The 9,474-nt window shown below is 34.3% G+C and overlaps 1 pseudogene; it reads right to left on the reverse strand.

Annotated features, from left to right (window-relative positions):
• Window positions 1-553: 553 nt before the first annotated feature.
• On the reverse strand, window positions 554-1,497 carry LOC120769516 (annotated as a pseudogene).
• Window positions 1,498-9,474: the final 7,977 nt, after the last annotated feature.

Consider the following 9,474-nt stretch of genomic DNA (forward strand, 5'->3'; position numbering starts at 1 on the left):
ATGTTGTGGTGATAATTCGCCTTTTTATATTTCACTAGGTCGAATTCTTCACTTCCTTTTATTTTTATTTATATTATTTTATATCCTAGGGTCACAGTCAACTTCTAGGAGTTGGCTACAGAATCGTAGGGTTGTTTTTGGGTGTTATACAAATTTTTTTTTTTGTATTCCGAAGGTTTTCGTATCACTATCCTTTAAATCTAAAGAGTTCAAAGGACCAACCGACTCATGGTACGTTCGAAGGCGAGCTGAAAGTGCAGAAACAGACTCATTTTATTAAGAAAAGTATTTCTTAAAATGAAAGTTTACAATTTACCATAAGAAATGCTTACTAAGTAATTTACATTATTTACAGCTTTACAATTGTGTCAATACCAAGAATTGGTATAGAAATTAATTTTATTTTGTTTACATTTCGTTAATAACATTTACAGGTGACAGGAAATAGTATCAAATTGCAATGTAGTGAAATACTTATTTCATTGTTTCATTTATTGTAGCAATGAATTCGTCTATATCGTCATATATATATATATATATATACATATATATATTACCAAAAAAATTTTTCTGCATTCTTCGGGCAAGCATGTGTTGTTGTATGCAGTACTCTCCATCGATTGGTCAAAATTCCGAATGCGTTTTTTATGTGCTCCCGGGCTTTAGACAACGCTAAGTTAAATTTGTTTTTATGTTCTAGTAACTGGCGGAAAGCTATTCGTTGTACCCGGTAAGTTTGTGTCACAAGGAACTTCCGGAGTGCCATTCAGCAACTTCTTTCCAAGTCACTGCGGGCAAATATTCCACCGTCACTAGAGCCCCCATATCAACATACTACTGTGCCCAAAAAACGAGGTGACATTGTATTTATTTTGAAAATTCTTTATTTATTCTTCCAAATCAATTTCATCCCCTTCAAAGTACAAAAAAAAAAAAAAGCCAACGGATTTTCCAATCTTCGAAACACTGGTTGTAGTCACTTTCCTGGATGGCCTAGTATGTGAACACGTAATTAGCTTCACTCACTGTCATTAGTACAATGCCAAACGTTTTATTATAATTGTAGTACAACGATCCGCTATTTCTTGGGCTTGTTATACGAATGTGCTTCCCATCTATAGCTCCCAAGCAATTCGCCATTCCAGCCTTTATATAGAACTTGCTTGCAATACCTCGAAGTTCGTGTGTGTTTGGTGTTGACAAATATACATCATGTAATTTATCTCAAATCAAATCAGCGTCAAATGTTTCATATATTATTTTTCGGACTGTCGAAACTCCAAGTTTGAAAGACCACGATAGCACATTGAAATCACATCCTTGTGCCAAGAAAATGAAATTGTTAAGTATACCACTGTAATACTTATTTTACATTGACTTACATTAATGTTACCGCCAAACAAGTCTCAGGCTGAATTGATTTTCTATTTGAAAAACCAGTCACAAGCTGTTAAGCTTTAATAGCGGCAACAATAAATTATAGTTATCAACGCTCATTCTTTTAGCTTTTAAAAAAATGCACCTCATCCTTTTCCTGAAGTTGCTTGATGCAAGTTTTGTAGAATCGTTCCTCTTCGCGTGTAATATTGACAGGACGAACCCACCCCCTTCAGTAGTTTCTATTGACCTCCTGGAGCACTTCATGTACTGTATTGGCAATGTACACACCTGGCCACAATAATTGACCTCAAGCCCTCCTAATTGGCCGTGTTTATTTTGATTTTATTGGAAAGTGAAAAATTTATTTTTTCAGCTTACATAATAATACAATTATTATACAAACTTAAGCATCACGCCCTGTATGGGCTATCGGCCGACTGGTTATGTTATATGCGTCGAAGAAGGTCGCTGTCTTTCAAAAGTTGTAGATTTTCGAAATGTTGTTGCTTGGGGATCCATCAAACATTATTGGATCCAGTATTATTGGGATTTGACAGTCTATGAGTTTGATGGACAATGTTGCAGAAGATGCAATAGATTTAAATCTGAATCACAAAATGGGCATTGGTTGATCTGAGTGCCATTTAGTATGTGAGCGTGTGTGATAATGGAGTGGCCAATGCGAAGTCTGATATATGGAATGATATAATTAGATGAAAGCGATGACGGAAAGGATGGTTTGATACGATTTGAATTTATTCTAGAGTAGTGGTGTCTGTAATTCATCCAATCAAGCGCCAATTTAGTGGATCTTTGTTGAATAATAAGCCGTTTTATATCACTCTTAACAAACAAGGCAGATGTAGTTGTTGGAGTGATGCACACCTCCTTAGCCACCGAGTCCGCAAAAGTATTTCCAATGATTCCAGAGTGACCGGGTATCCACATTATTTTTAGTCTATGTGCTAACGAAAACAACAGCGATCTAATGCAAATATCTGACGTCATTGTAGTTACTGCGGTTTTTAAAGCTTGAAAACACGATAGACTATCTGTACAGATGATGAATTGCAAAGGGTTTTTGTTGCTTGGGCATACTGGACAGCTTTTGAGAATACCCGTAGCTTCAGCGGTAAAAGAATTGAACAAAATGGAAATAATAAACCATACGATATTCTTTGAAGTTGTCATCAACTACAGCAAAAAGATGTACAGTGGCTCCAAGCAAAAGTCGGACACCGTAGAGAAAAATGTTCTTTCCTAAAAATATTTGAACCAAAGCAGTTCGAAAAAAAGGTAAACAATTTTTTCAATTACTTATTTATTTCAGTTCCAAAATATAAAAGCAAAACATATAAATTAATTCAGTATTATAAAATATTCTACTAAAACATCAAATAAGAGCAAATTCAATGCACAAGCCAAACTCGGACAGTCAACAAGTTTTTTGAAATTTCGATATATATTTTAAAAACTAATATTTTGTATGAAGACCTTTATTTTTAATAACCATTTTGAGCCGGTTAGGCATTGATTTAACTAATTTTTCGCAAAAACTAGGTTCGATTTTTTCCCGTTCTTGTAATAAGATAGATTTCAAATCGTTTTTGCTTGATACGGAATGCTGTCGAATTTTTGTGTTAAGATAGTCCCATAAATTTTCGATCGGATTAATATCTGGACTTTGGGGTGGCGTTTCCAGAACATGGGGGCAATTATAAAGTAACCAAGAATGCACTTTGTAGGCCTTGTGCTTTGGATCATTGTCTTGATAGAAATTCCAATTATCACTGAGATCCAATTTTTCAAGACTTTTTGGTAAATTTTCTCTTAAAATGTTAAGATAGTCATTCTGATTCATTATTCCTTCAATAAAACGCAAAGACCCTGGTCCAGAAGCCGAAAATGAACCCCAAACCATTACCGATCCGCCACCATGTTTAACAGTTGGTCTCAGATTGCGCAGTTGCAGCTCCTCATTTGGTTTCCGCCAAACATATGGTTTTCCATCGGAGCCAAAAATATTAAATTTACTTTCGTCAATAAACATAACATTTTTCCAGAACGAAAAATCCTTGTTTTCATGTTCGTTTGCAAATTTTAATCGGATGGACTGATTTCGTTTGCTGATCAACGGCTTTTGTCGGGCCTTTCTACCATTTAGATCAGCTTCATGAAGTAGATTTCTAATAGTAGATGCACTAGATTTCTTCCCCAACTCATTTTCAGCTATAACAGCTAACTTTGGTGCGCTAAGGAAAGGATTATCTTTAACCTTTCGCAACAGTTATCGCTTATCTGCATCGGTAAAAATCTTGTTGTGTGCAGCTTTAAGCTTGTTTTCCACTTGTTTGTTGGTTTTAAAGCGCTTAATTATATCGTGGACAGTAGAACGACATCTGTCAACAATTTCCGCATTTTCACGCACGGAGTTTCCATCGTTGGAATGCTTAATAACCAACTTTCTGAATTGAATACTGGTTTGGCCTCTTTGCCTAGACATTTTCAAATCACAAATCGTAATTCCAACTATATATATATTAAAAAAACTATCAGGGAATTCCCGTTAGTCAGCCAAACACTCTACTTGAAGTTGGTTGCAATTCTTTGACAGAGTTGCATTTATTTAGAGGATAGTTGCCACTGTCCGAGTTTGGCTTGTGCATTGAATTTGCTCTTATTTGATGTTTTAGTAGAATATTCTATAATACTGAATTAATTTATATGTTTTGTTTATATATTTTGGAACTGAAATAAATAAGTAATTGAAAAAATATTTTACCTTTTTTCCTAACTGCTTTGGTTTAAATATTTTTAGGAAGCAACATTTTTCTCCACGGTGTCCGACTTTGGCTTGGAGCCACTGTATGTATTTTCTTAATAGAAGTTATCAGTCTTTTGGATGCTCTTAAGTGAAGCAAGATGGACTTAGTACGCGATAGTTGTGTGCAGATTTAAGCCCAACTGATTTTAAACGCGGCTCTAACTAAAAAGTAAATACAATTTCTTAAAAAATTGTGATTATATATATATCCAGCTATAATTAAGCTGGTTAAAAAAATTAGGCAAAACTCAACTTAGTGCGCCTAGGCTAAGAGTAAACAACTATAGTACGAAGACTGCTATATATATTCTGTCCTAGGGCAACACTAAGTGTTGCCAGGTGCAATCTGACATTTCCATTGGAAAGTTTGACATTTTTTAGCATAACATCACTCAGAACGTTTTGTCATTTAATCGTGAATTGTTTTATTTACAGGGAAGTAAAAAATTCATCTCGGCCGAAAAGTGGAATTAACTCGTGAACATTTCCGTGCGATCATTTTTCACAACTTTCGACGTGGATTATCACGACAAGAGTGCATCGATGAACTAAAATCTTTGTATGGCTATGAAGCACCATCCTATAGCACTGTGAAAAACTGGTACAACGAATTCAATCGTGGCCGACGCTCGCTCAAAGACGAATTCCGTGAAGGTCGTCCAAAAACAGCCGTTGTGCCAGAAAACATCGATGCCGTACGTGAATTGATAATGCAAGACCGTCATGTAACATATCTTTAGATAGAGGCATGCCTATACATTTCTCCCATCAGCCTACATTCGATATTGCAAGAGCGCCTGGCCGTAAAAAATGTTTGTTCTCGTTGGATCCGGCACAATTTGACAATTGCTCAAAAAAAGACTCGTGTGGATTGGTGTAAAGAAATGCTGAAAAAATACGATCGCGGTGCTTCAAAAGACGTTCATAAGATCGTCACAGGTGACGAATCATGGATCTATGTGTATGAGCCCGAAACAAAACAGCAATCGACAAAAAAAAAAAAATAAAAAGAAAAACAAAAATAAAAAAATAAAAGGAAAAAGAAAAAAGAAAAAAAAAAATATTTTCGTTGATAAATTTGCCTATTTACATTATTAGGCCAGAAATATATATAGCAACCTACCTATAAAACAACTCAGTAAGAAATTTTTGGAATATTTTTCAGTCTTTCACCAAAAAAAACTTTTTCGCGCAAAGTAAATCCACTTAACGACAATCTCTCCGTATTTATTAAACGTTCCGAAGCAGCACAAAGTGGTGGAAAATCGCCAAATAATAATATTTGGAAAGCATACATTATACAAATATATAGTATATGCCACCATCCGATCAAACTTTCCCAAACTTTTGCATATAAACTGGCCGCGCAAGCCGCGGCGATAAAAAAATTCCTAGATTGATAAAAACTATTTTATAATCGTATGAATTTTGTTCTCCTTACGTCAATTAGCGATTTTTACCAGAGAAAAAATTAAATAACTAATTTGTTTGAAATTTTAATTTTTTCCAATGGAATTACAAACACGAAATCCTTGAAAATATTGCAGAAGTGGTTTGAGAAGTCAACCTTATCACGAACGCGAGTATTTGAGTAGAACAGAGCATACAGGGAAGATCGTGAAGTCATTGAAAACTATTCTCACACGCGTCTTACATACACCTCTATTAATGACGATAAAATCAAAAAAGTTGAAGGAACAGTACTTGGAAAGCGTCGTGTTGGCATCAAAGAGATAGCAGAGCATCTCAACATCTCTTTTGGATGGACTCAACACATTTTGCTTAATGCTTGGGTATGAAATGTGTCAAAGCTACATCCTGAATTTTTGCATAAAAACGACATTATGAAATATTTTTTAAATAAACTTTTCTATTTGACGGTCATAATTCAAATAGCATTGCTGGTAATTTTGGTTGATGGTGCATAAAAAAAAATATGGACAAAAAAATCAATTTTTTTTTTTTTAAATATAAAAAATCGGCCCACTCCGGAATTAGCAGAGATAGTTGTCAAATTAATTAAAGTTTTTTTTTGTGGGGAAAAAAATAATAAAAAAATGGCAAACTACCAAAAAAATTTATTTAAAAAAAATTGTCAAATTTTCAAATTTTCAAAAATGAAAAAAAATAAAAAAAATCGGCCCACTCCGGGATTAGCAGGGATAGAAGTTTTTTTTGAGGAAAAAAAAAACAAAAATTCCGAACTTCCAAAAAAAATGACGATTTAACTCAAAAAAACTAATTATTTTATATAATTGATCGTGTTAAATTGTTTTCGCGTATTTTTTCGAAAAGTTCATTCAAAAACAAAAATTTACAAAAAGGTCCCCAAAAGTCAATTTCTACAAAAGTTATGGGTATTTGAAAAATTCATAACTATTTTGAAGTTGGACAAAAAATGTTGAAAAAATTCTCAAAAATGTTTTTCAAAGGGTAGAAAAGGATGGATAAGTTTCAGCAAAATCTAAAGGGGTCGGGTTCAAAAGTGGTCGATATACATATGTATATGGCCAAAATTAGGTAATTTCCAAAAGAATCACAAAAACCATGTCCAAAATTTACTTTAAGTTGTGGCAAAAGATAATAGTAGAAACGGGTATATGTGATAATATTTTAAATATCTGCCAACCAGCTTGTTTACAGCAGCTATTTAAGTCAGAACACCTCAGTAATGCGATTTTTACAATAGATATTAATATCGAAAAAAGAGTTTAGCTCAAAGTTTGTATTTCTAACTAAATTTCGTGTGCGTAATCGTTGCGAATATTGGAAAAGGCTTGCGGTGATTCAGTTTTATCAAAACACAAGCCTACGAGTGGTACAATGGTTTTAAGGACCTGTCGATGAGACATGGCTTTATAAGTTTGAAATGCAAACATTTCAATAATGATCGCAATGAAGGGGAAAAAATGAGCCGAAACCAAAAAAAATTCTTTGTGGTTTGGTGCATCACGAATTTATTTTATAGGAGCAGACAGTCAATAAGAAGTTTTATTTGGCCATATTGAGGCGTTTGCGTGAGAACATCTGTCGAAAACGGCCGGAATTGTGGAAAAATAATAATAATGATAATGAATACTATCGATAAACCACCGTATTCACCAGACATGGCTCCGTGTGATTTTTTCTTCTTCCTCAAACTGCAATTGCCTCTTTGTGGAACTTGTTTTCAGTCGACCGAAGAGATACAACAAAATTCGCTGAACGAGCTGAAGGCCGTTAAAAAGAGCTTATAAAAAGTGTTTCGAGGACCGAAAAAATCGTTGATAATAATACCTATAATACAGGTGGGGATTTCTTAATAAAATTTAGTGAAAGTTTTATTTAAAACATGCAGTACATTGGTGCGTGAAATCTGCAATATCAGCTGAGAAAAAATAGCTTGAGTTTACTACAACAACAACAATCGACAACAGAAAGACGTCTTATTCCCCCATGAAATTCTTAGCAGACAAACTATTTTTTTAATCTGTCGTAAGTGTCGCAGAACAATTAAGTACGCCAGCATTGTTGTTGTTTTTCACAGAGGCTTGACTAATTTTTAAACTAAACAGCTTTAAAATAAACTTCCGAGCAGCCTAGGCAGGCGATTTTAATACAGTTGTTTTACAAATACAAGTACAATAACAAACACACATTGGTGTAATTACAGATAAACCGTGAATAAACTAACATTTTATATAGTACAAATATATAGTACGTATGTTAATTTTTTAAATATAAACGAAAGCAAAACAGACTGGCAAAAGAGAAAGTGCTTGAATAAAAATGTAGAATTCCATGACAGCAATGAAAAACAGACCACCGACAACTGCCGCATGGCTGATTCTTTTAGTGCAATCTGGCACTAAGTAAAAGTTGCCATTTTATCAACACACCTACATATTCACATACATATGTACATGTATGAGTGGATTGTTTCTGATATTTTCATCGATTTTTCCTCAAATTCTGGATTTGAATTTGACAAAATCAGTTTTCTCTGAAGTATTTTTTGCATATAATCGCACTAAATTTAGTACAAACTTCTACAGTTTCAATTACATTTTGATGACAACAGCTGTTTTTCTATTCGACCCCCACTTCCCCACCGACTATGGCGAATTTGTATTCACACGACAACGCCGGAACGAAACAATGCAACCGATCATTTGAATGAATGTGCTAAGTGTAACGCAAATGTTACGCCAAATTGAATAGCATAGAATGCAAATGAGAAGAGTAAACTGAAAACAATAACAAAGTGAATGAAAACAATAGAAGAAAGTAAAAAAGAACACAACAATAACATAACCAACTGCAGCGAACGCAACAAAACCAAACGATTTACATCCGCATACATACAAACCTAAATATATAAATATATATATATATATACATACAATACAATACATAAACACATACATAAAATTGTGTGAAAATCACTTGTGGCATCAACGGGTCAGGCGAAAACTGAAGCCAAACAGCTGGTGCTGGGCGTACGTCGCTACGGTGGTCCGCCATGTCTGTTTTAGCCAAAGAACTTTCACCCGAAACGACCATAATTTACTTGCTACACTAATTATAAAAAATCTTGCTTCATTTCATCAAATTGTTAATAAATTTTCCACAACACTGAAACACAAACGCTTTATCCAACCTGATACTTGGGCTTTTTGCTCACCAAACAAGAGCTTCCAATCGCAAGAGTGGAAGAGGTGAAGAGGTATGTCGGAATAAGCTGGAAATGGGTTAATGTGTGACCAGTGTTTAGCAAAAACAGTATTTTTTGTATAAAATATTATTGGTAAGGTATTAAAATCAGCAAAAAGCCCAAGTATCATTTGATTTCACCGGTTGCTTGTGGGTGCTTTTTACTATAAAACATAAAGTATGTATGAAAACTGTAAGTAAAGGTAAAGGTATGTTTTGCTGTATTAATATAATAACAAGAAAACAGGGTTCTTCCGTTGAACCAAAACTACAATATCCTTAATAGTAGCACAAAAGGTTATAAAAGTATGTTTACATCGATTTTGATCGATGAGTTTAAATGGCAACTATATGCTATAGCGCTCCGTTCTGAACAATTTCATCAGAGATTATAGCGGTGCCCTGAATAATTGTTAGTGCCAAATTTTGTGAAGATACGTGGTTAAATAAAAAAGGTCTATATTTATCGGTTAGTTTGTATGACAGCTATAAGTATGCTATAGTGAACCAACATCGTTACGACAAATGAGCAGCTGGAGCAGAAAGATGGACATGGCTAAATCGTTACGCCAATCACT

Source organism: Bactrocera tryoni, chromosome 1, assembly GCF_016617805.1.
Source record: "Bactrocera tryoni isolate S06 chromosome 1, CSIRO_BtryS06_freeze2, whole genome shotgun sequence".
NCBI classification, from domain to species: domain Eukaryota; kingdom Metazoa; phylum Arthropoda; class Insecta; order Diptera; family Tephritidae; genus Bactrocera; species Bactrocera tryoni.